Source organism: Leuciscus leuciscus, assembly GCF_965113295.1.
Source record: "Leuciscus leuciscus genome assembly, chromosome: 14".
NCBI lineage: Eukaryota > Metazoa > Chordata > Actinopteri > Cypriniformes > Leuciscidae > Leuciscus > Leuciscus leuciscus.
This window is the reverse complement of record NC_138738.1, coordinates 12328795-12338691: the sequence shown is the minus strand read 5'-3', so window position 1 is coordinate 12338691 and position 9897 is coordinate 12328795.

Below are 9897 nucleotides of genomic sequence, written 5' to 3'. Positions count from 1 at the left end.
AGGCATTTGTGGCACTATACCGATATCACCAGCTCTGGCATCAACATGGTCATCCCAGCCATGCTAATGAGACCTGAGAAATCCTTAAGGCAATCTGCGGAGCTGTATTGTTAATCCCAGATTAGGCCTGAGTGCCTATCTGAGCCACCTAATACTCTTTCTTGGCCTCAGCCCTATGTGTGCTTCAGTTAAACTGAGCTGACCTTACAGCACATGCGAGTCAATGAGTGAGTGAAATGAATATAAAATATATTGAAACATTTGCAAAGACATAACTTTTAATAGCATGTCACCTGCCAATAGAAAATGATTAAGTTCCCTAATAAGGACTAAGCTGCCATTTAACATCTGCCATCTGTCACAGATCACAAGGCAAGATACAAAATCTGAATTCCAGCTAAAGGTTCATCTTACCTTTATTTTACTAAACAAATACCCTATTGTAGTTACATTTTTGATGGCTGAGATAGGCCTATGTGATTGTGAGCCTCACATGTTTACAAGTTTGCTTTGCCTCGTTTGCACAAAATTGATTAAAAATGACACTAAAGAATTAATATGTAATTCATATATTTTGGTATATCAGAAGCAGCGCTATAGAGCCTTGTAATTCGTAATATCTGAATTATAAAGCATATGGATAATTGGATATCAATCTTTGTTCTAACCTGATTGAAATCTAGGAAGATATTTTTGCGCTCTGAATGACTGTTCTTATTTTCCCCTTTTCATTTATTTATGTATTTATTCATTAATTCATTATTTATATTTTTAATGCAGACCATGAAACATTAATCATTCAAACAAGTAAACGGTACTACACTTTATTTTTTACACTTCCCTCAAGGGGAAGCCATATACACTCTCAGAAAAAAAGGTACAAAAGCTGTCCCTGTGGTGGTAACCTTTCAAAAGGTTCCAATATGCACCATTTAGGTACAAATATGTGCACTTTTGGTACCAATATGTACCTTTGGAGCACTAACATGCATTCTTTAGGTACAAAGGTGTCCCTTTTGAAAGGGTACCGCCCCAGTGACACCTTTTGCACCTTTTTTCTGAATGTAGATATGAATAATATGCACAGACTTTGATTAGAAACAAGTCCATTTTCATCCAAATGTTTCTCTTACATTCCACCAATCTGATTTACTGCAGTGCTGCCCTTATCAGCAGTCCTCTCTCATCTCAGAGGAAGCTAAGTGTCTTCAGCTCAGCTACTGCAAAGCTTTTCATGTCACGAGGACACCGAGTGACAGAGACAGCACGTCACTGCTGCAGCCTTTAGGGAAAAGCTATGATGTAGTCCACCGTAAGAAATATTTTTCTAGTGACTATAGTAGACTGATGATGTCGCTGCAGAGTATGGGCTAATCCAGATTTGCTTTTCACACAGGGGCTATAATTAGCTGGTAACTGTCGGTTTTGTCTCTAAATAGACCACACTGGAGTCATTTCTGGTGATGCTTAACGCAGCCACATCTGACTAGCATACTTGTTGGGTGCAAGTGTGTTATGCCACTGTGGCCTTAATTTTCACTCAGATTAAGGCACCTATTCCAACCAGTGTTGAGACATACTGATTAACTCTTGTGTGTCACTGATCTAAAATGCACCTTATGTCTATTGATTATACTGTAGACTGAATGAACAGATACTCAATGGTCATTAACTTAAAAATATATACTTACTAATTAAGTATTCAGTTATGATAATAAAACCATCACTGAGTCTCACTGTGTTTGTTTGGAATCACGTACAGAAACATTCAGATCAATTAAAAGCCTCTTAGCTCAAGCAGCCAGAAGGTAAAGATAATCACTATCTCTAAACACTCTACTGTCTGCCTATCTCTCTTGCTCACTCGCATTCACTCACTCTATAATAGTTTCAAGACTGCATTCGCCCCAAAACTGAAACTTTTTGCCATGTTGTTCCCCCCAAAATCATTACAAATGACTCCAATTCACCCACATGCCTGTTTTTTAAAACCTCATGTGATCTGAACCTGTGTAGAAAGTTTGATAATGCATTTGTGGAAACTGTGATAATGCCTTTGATTTTCAGTGGAATATTTCAGGGAAAGAACTATGAGGCCGAAGTGAGCAGAATGCTATTGTATTGTGTTTGCAGAAGGTTTTTGGAAACCCTACATTTCCCATGAAGAGGGAAAAAATGCTTCTTTTATTTGATTTTCTGCCACTCTTTCGCAGGCAGAACTGATAAAAAATAGAACAATTAAACAGCTGCGCAGTGGATCTGTTTAATACATTCGGAATACTGTAAAACACATGCTTGATTAGAAAGTCAGTCTGCTGTAGTCACTAGCATATAGGCCTACATTTCAAAGTACATGGATATAAATTGCACTTGCTTGCAGGAGTTGTATGTTTAGTGTTAGTTGTATGTTTAGTGTTAGTTGTATGTAATATGTAATGTTTGTATCTGTCCCAGGGCATCCGACGTAAAAACCTGTGTCAAATCAAATGTGTGGAAGAGCTTTGACCCGGAGCATTAAACGCTGTTATCCTGTTCTGCTCTACATCTCCCACAGAATCAGCTCAACAACCTGTTAAATGATCCTCCAGTTTCTAACTAAGAACACAGCTCTTTTTCTGCACATCATTTTCCAAATAACATCTATATTCTAGTTATTATTCTTTATTTATTCCCAAAAAGATTAGAATATTGCTATACATGTTGTTTGCTGGTGGAAATTATTGAGTTGCTCATAGTTTCCATTTATTTAAAATAATTAATACTAATTTATGTATGTGAACATGCACAGATTTAATTGTATTCTTTTTTATTACAGTGAATATTTTTCTTCAGATTTCTTGAAAATGTAATATTGTCTTATATTTGCATAAACTTTTCTTACATTAGGCATGCATATATGACCAAATTCTAATGTCAGCATGTATACAATATATTAAGCAGCTATTATTAAAATCCTTATGAGACCTAAAGTGTGCACAATATATTACTGATAATTAAAGTTAACTTAATTATACATGGTTATTTATCTCTGAATCTTTCTTTGAATTAGGAGATCAGTTTTTGTAGCAGTGCATGGGACATCTGTGTGTTTCAGAGTTTCCATGTAAACATCAGACCATGTGACAGATTTCCCTCTTTTGACAGACGTGCTGATTATGACAATAGTGTTCTTAGGGTGATGAGAGGTTGCTATGGCAACCATAATGCTTGAACAGAACACTCACCTGCCTCGACCTTCCCACAGCAGCAAACATGAACCCATCACAGGAATTCATTTCAGCCAGGCTGATTAGAAGGCTTTGAAAATATATTGAATTTCACAACACGATTAATATTTCAATCAAAATTAGATTTAGGAGACCGTAGCATGAATGGATTGTAACTTCTAAGATGAAACAAATCTCATACCATGTGTGCTTGTCTAAATATAGCATTGAAATATGGCATTATATATATAAAAAACCTTTGTCTACTTTTGTATTTACACTCAAACTACACAATATAATTAGATCCAAAGGAGTAAAAAAAAATATATATATAAAGATGTCTGTATAAATCCTGTCGCAAAGTGGTTTTTGACTCTTTTTGAGGCCAACAAGTATCCCGGCCCCCTCTGGTAATTATATTAATGTAATCATGCCAATCACTCTGCATTTCAAATTCAAGGACAGAGTAATTGCAGTGAAGTGATATGTGTGTGTGGAGGTGTGTGTGTGTAAGCCTAATCCTCCATCAGCATCAAGCCTTTCTCTTCTCCGTGTGTCCTGATTACTCCTGCAGTGATTGTGTTTTTCAACAACCTCTCAAATTGAAGAGGTGGACAGAGGCAAAAGCAATGTCAGATCCCTTAACATACGCACAACATCACATCTTTCCATTATCACAGCAATCTCAATCAAAGAATGGAAAAATTCTTGACTCTTTTTCTGACTTACAGTTAACAGCTTAATATCAAGTGAGTAAATCTTTGATCATCAGCACAAGCTTAAAAAACTCTAGCCATAAAGGTTCTTTATTGGCATATTGTTCCATGAAGAAACTTTAACATCCATGGAATCTTTCCATTCCATAAAATGTTCTTTATAGTAGAAAAAAAAAGTTGTTTAGATTATTAAAATATTCTTTATACTATTATTTCTATGCTGGCTACACACTACTTGAAGATTTTGGGCCCGATTTGCACCCGCCAACAATGAAGGGGAGCCCTATTGGTTCAGTAATAATACTAATGTATTCAAATTAATTATTTATGACTATTATTATTCCATTATTATTTCATTAGACAAATTTTTTTTTTTTTTTTTTACTTTATCTTATTACTCAGGAGGTTAGTATTTAAAAAACAACAACAATCGAACATAAAAACATGCATAAATGTAACTGGCCTTTGTGATTGTTAAGTTGCCATGGCAGCCACACAAAACCAAGGAGTGTGGCACACTATTGCCCACTTCAGAGCTGCACACACCACCCTATTGTACTACACACTCGTGTCCTACGTCACTTGTTCTCTGTGGTTTCTGCCTTCAAGGCTACACTACACACACAGCAGCCAAATGTTTCCAATGTCTTTTCATTTTAATGTGTAATGTGACACAATAATGTGACACAACATGAATTCTTTCCTATAGAGATGCAAAGCATTGAGGTTGCACCAATTTAGAGCTGTTTTACTTGCATCATTTTGCATAATTACACATACCTTGGATCCTTTGTTAGGGAAGAAAAAAATCCTCCAAACACTTTCAGGTTCACTGAGCAGGGAAGTCCCAACTATATCATTTAAGTCTGCTTTTTAAGGCTGGACTTTTAAAACTTACTTTAAAAATGTTTGCTGTAATCTTACAAGAATTTATTATTCATAATATGTAAAGATTAGGTTCATTTTTCAATTACTGCAAATGCACTTCAGAAGAAACCGATGTACTAAAATAACATCACTGCCATCTACTGGATACTCTGCAAAATAATAAAAAGACATGGAAGAAATCTCCAAACTGTTAAGGCAATCGTCTACATCTAGATTTTTTCAAGCCATTTTATATTACTCCTCTTTATAAAAGGTTAACATATTTAATTACAACCTGACTATAAAGGTGATATAACCCTTTTAAATGTATCCAACAATTAAATCATACAATTTTTCCTTTTTAATTAGTATTTATTGTAAATTCTTATGAATTTGTTAATAATTCATTCTTTTTTCCCATTATATTTAAAACTAAACTAATTAAATTTAATTCAGACTAAATCTATATTAGACATATAAATTGAAACATAAGGGCCAAATTTTCTAACAGCAATTCCCTATCATCTATAAACCTTGTTTTGAAACTGAATAAAATAACACAGAGGCACGAAGTTTATTCACAGGGATTTAAACTTGTCACCTTTCGGCGAAATTCAGGATTTTGAATGCAAAATAGGTTATTTGTTTGATTCGTGGTGATTGAGTGATGATTGGGGCTGTGACGGTGTGGCTGACTCTGTGACACACTCATTATATAATTTTTGTACATTCTGAACACAAAAAAAAAGTTACAGACTGCAGCTTTAAACTGACACTTTGCGTTGGAATGTACGCTTTGCTTCTGTGAACAGAAAAACCCTGACATTGACGAGTGCTGTTAGACCGTTGAGTCAGAACAGACTAAAAATGTAACTTTTTATGGAAGGCCATTAGGGCCAAAACATATGAAACTAATGTCTTAACATGTAATTAACATATTTATACGCAATTACAAGATAAGAAGTTAGTTTCACACATTTTGGCCCCTTTGGCTATCCATACTTTTAAACCTTTTTGTCATCCTAACAAAAAAGTGCTGCATAATGTAGTGCAGCAGAGCAGTGCATGAATTTCAAATACTAGGGCTACAATTTGGCCATTTCTAATTATTGGGGCTGACTCGTTATGGTAGAATTCTTCTTATGGAAGGAAGAATTACACGACAGCACTTTTATTAGTGTCAATCAATGTACTGGAGAAAACAGTGACCATAAATGTAAAGAAACAAAGTTGTTTGTCAAATTTTCCTTACAAGCAACCATATTTTTTTTAAATAAGCCCAAACAAACCGCAACCCACGACCCGTGATTTTTTTAACACGACTTGCCAAAAAAAAGAAGCCCAAAGTTGCGTAGGCTATTATAAGCAGACTTGGCAACTCTGCCTGTCACGGTCCCAGAAGCTCCTCTCATGGCAGGCCAATAGGTTCCTGTGAAGGCTGTTTTTACCACAGCCTCCCCAGAGGTTCCTATCTCTTCATTCCTCAGCTCAGTGTCTGGCGGGCTGAGATCGATGGCCTGTCCATGTCTTGGCATCTAGCAAGGCTCCCAATGATTTAGCTGATTAAAATTTAATTGATTGAAATGTAATGATTAGATTAAAATATTTAATAAATTTGATTTCACTGTTATTGACGTTTACTGAGGCCCCCTAGTGGATGTGAGAGACTCAAAAACACAGAATAGCCTGATAAAAATATTTTGTGGGTTCGCCAGCTGACCAATCCTGACCTGACCTTGAGGAAATGATATAGCATTTGCCATTTTCAAAAATATAGCCATCTAAACGTCTCAGTGGCCATCTCAATCATTTTGGCATTGACGAGCACTGTTAGACCGCTACCTGGCATGGGGTGGCAACTGCTATCCTAAGAAAAAGCATTGGCACCCCAGAAATATCCCAGTATAAAATATAAGTAGCAGTGTTTCCTGTTGGGGCGTGGCTTGTGGGGGAAAGGGGAACTGTGTAGGGGGCCCAGAGGCCTTGGAGGACTTCCCTAAAGGAACAAAATTTCGAACGCATATTTTTTTAATTCAAAATGCCCAAATTTGACAAAAAATTAAGTAGCCTGGTTTACATCAATGAATTACTGCCGGTCGTTTAACTTTTTTTTTTTACTTTATGGTCAGGTTTTTCCAATTTTACATGTTTGGATACTGTATAAAACTACTCATTACCCGCAGAACTGTCCACGCCCATCAGCACTTTAACAAGATTGCGGAATCACGCTAATTTGCCTTGTTTAGTAAATCTGGAGCATTGTGAATGCATTGATGCAAGATGCAACTGAATAATTTAATGATATAATTTAAAACCAGTAGATGGAGCAAGAGACTAGGTTTTTCCCACTGACTTACCCCTAAAACTTTGTGAGATTGACGAGCACAATGCATTTTCTTTAATCGTGTTTTCTTTCATCAGTCCATTGTTAACTTGAACTTTTACAGTCAATTTAATTGCAAATTAGTCCAGTCATTTTATGAAAAAAGGTAGGACAAATTGCAACAGAAGCAAACTCAACTGATTTTGTATCCTCAATATGTCCTGAGTAAGGGGTAAAAAAGCCCAGAAGAATCCCATTAGGGGAAAGTAGGAAAATTAGGAAAAAGACCCAAATATAGCCTATTCATATATGCCTGTTCATTCTTTTTCTCAAGTGAATAGGGTAAAAATGTTTACCTTTAGATATCAGCATGAAAATTACTAAGTTGATTACTTACATCAAGACAAACAAAAAAAATTATTGCAAGTTTTTTTGAAATTGTTTGTTAACATGGGCAAATGGTGCATAATCTAATTACGTATGTGCTAATTTGCATAAATACCACAAAAGATCTAAACACTGGGTATAGCCAGGTAAAAATGTCTTGTTGAATCTTGTTGACATATAACAGTAAAATACTGGGGCTGGGTCCGTGGGACTGTTTCTGGGGGTTCACTTTTTATTTTACCTAGTCTTCTGCATTCTCCTTACCCTTGTGTCCTGTTCTTCCCTCAGACTCGTCCCCCAGAAACAAACAATTTCAAAGAACTTGAAAAACATTTTTTGTTTGTACTGATGTAAGTAATCAACTCAGTAATTTTCATGCTGATATCTAAAGGTCAAAATTTTGAACCTATTCACGTGAGAAAAAGAATGAATAGGCGTATGAATAGGCTATATTTGGGTCTTTTTTCTTAACTTTCCCCCAATGGGATTCTTCTGGGCTTTTTTCTTTTTTTCTTACTCAGGACATATTGTGGATACAAAATCAGTTGAGTTTGCTTCTGTTGCAATTTGTCCTAGGTTGACCCCCATTTTGGCTTAAAATGACTGGAATAAATGGATACAATTAAATCTCCCTATTATGGAAGTAAAATGGAAATGTCCCTCACCCTACCATGTACCAGTGTGTGTGTGTGTGTGTGTGTGTGTGTGTGTGTGTGTGTGTGTGTGTGTGTGTGTGTGTGTGTGTGTGTGTGTGTGTGTGTGTGTGTGTGTGTGTGTGGTTATTGGGACAAAATGTCTCCAACAGAGGCAAGTGGTGATCCCTTTTGGAAAATCTAAAAATACAGAAAGTTTTCTGTGATAGGTTAGGGAATAGAATATACAGTTTTTACGGAATAAATTATTTCTATAGAATGTGCTCATAAAACATAAAAAACCAACGTGTGTGGGTTTAAAGAACACTCACAACTTTTAAATTAAAATGTTTAATAAAAAAAAAAAACTTTAGGAGCAAGCTGCAAGTTTCCAAAAGAAACAGTTTTGCTTATCTAACCTATATAAAGTGCATCAGATTTCCTCACTGACAAACAAATCATTGACCCATGTAAGCAGTGAGCCATTGATGTTGGCAGTGTTTTCAGACATGCCCTCACGCCTGTATGTGAATGTGGATGAGTGATGACATTTGAGGTCATTTTTTAGGTCTGAGTCATCCTCTTTTTTTATGAAATCACTGTTATATGCAGATGCACATAAATAGTTAACAACATAAATACAGTAACAAAGACAATGTTTGTTTATTCTAAAAGGAGAATGAACAACAACATCTGCCACCTCATAATGTTGTCATCTTATGTAATCCATGTAAATCCTGTCCATCAAAATCTGAACGTTGATATACTTTATCTGCAAAGCTTATCGTCTTGTAATAACCTACAAATATTATTATTATTAAATATAAATTTAAGTTCAACAAAATTATAAACTTTAAAAAGAACTCACTGTTCACACATTTGTAACTTTTTTTTATTTAATAATAATACATTTTACTACAAATATTTTAATGTATATGAATCAAACGGATAGCAGAAAGAAAAAAGTGAAAATATTTCTAATTTATGTCTGACTGATGAGAAGCCTCATAATGCTCCCCATCGTGTCTGACCCGGTCTGACCACGTGTGTGCGCTGAGCTGTAGTAGAGCACATGCTGGAAGGACTAAACCAAATCTAGTCCACAACAAGGGTGACAACAGTCCACGTATATGTACATGTATTTAGGTTTCCCACAGGGACATAGCCTGATCCTTGTTGATTGTATGTAGCCAATGTATTTCTGAACGTGTATTGGAGTAAAAAAATGTTGGTAGGCTATTTATATAGCCAAACATGCCTGTTGGTGTTCAGGTCAAATGGAGTAACCTATCTTCTAACTTCTTGATATTCACAACTAAAAAAAAATAATAAAAATAATAATAATAATATATATATATATATATATATATATATATATATATATATATATATATATATATATATATATATATATATATATATATATATATATATTAAAAAAGAAAAGAAAAAAGAATGCAATAAATAATACCTTTAAAATGCTTGAAAACTTTTATGATTTTATGTAGCCTAGCCTGTGTAAATGGTATAAGCGACGCTCATGCATTTTCAAATGCACGAAACTCACATAAATACAAAGAAAGCATACAAAGTTATTTAATTTAAAATATGTGATTACGCAAGAGGTTTCATCATATTTGGATCACCTCAACATTTTAACACCACTGATTTAACGTACCAAAATAGGCGTTTACATTGCGTGTGTTCTCATAGGTCAGGAATCCCCCCTGTACAGGAAAGTGGGATGATCCAGTCAAGTTCTCACT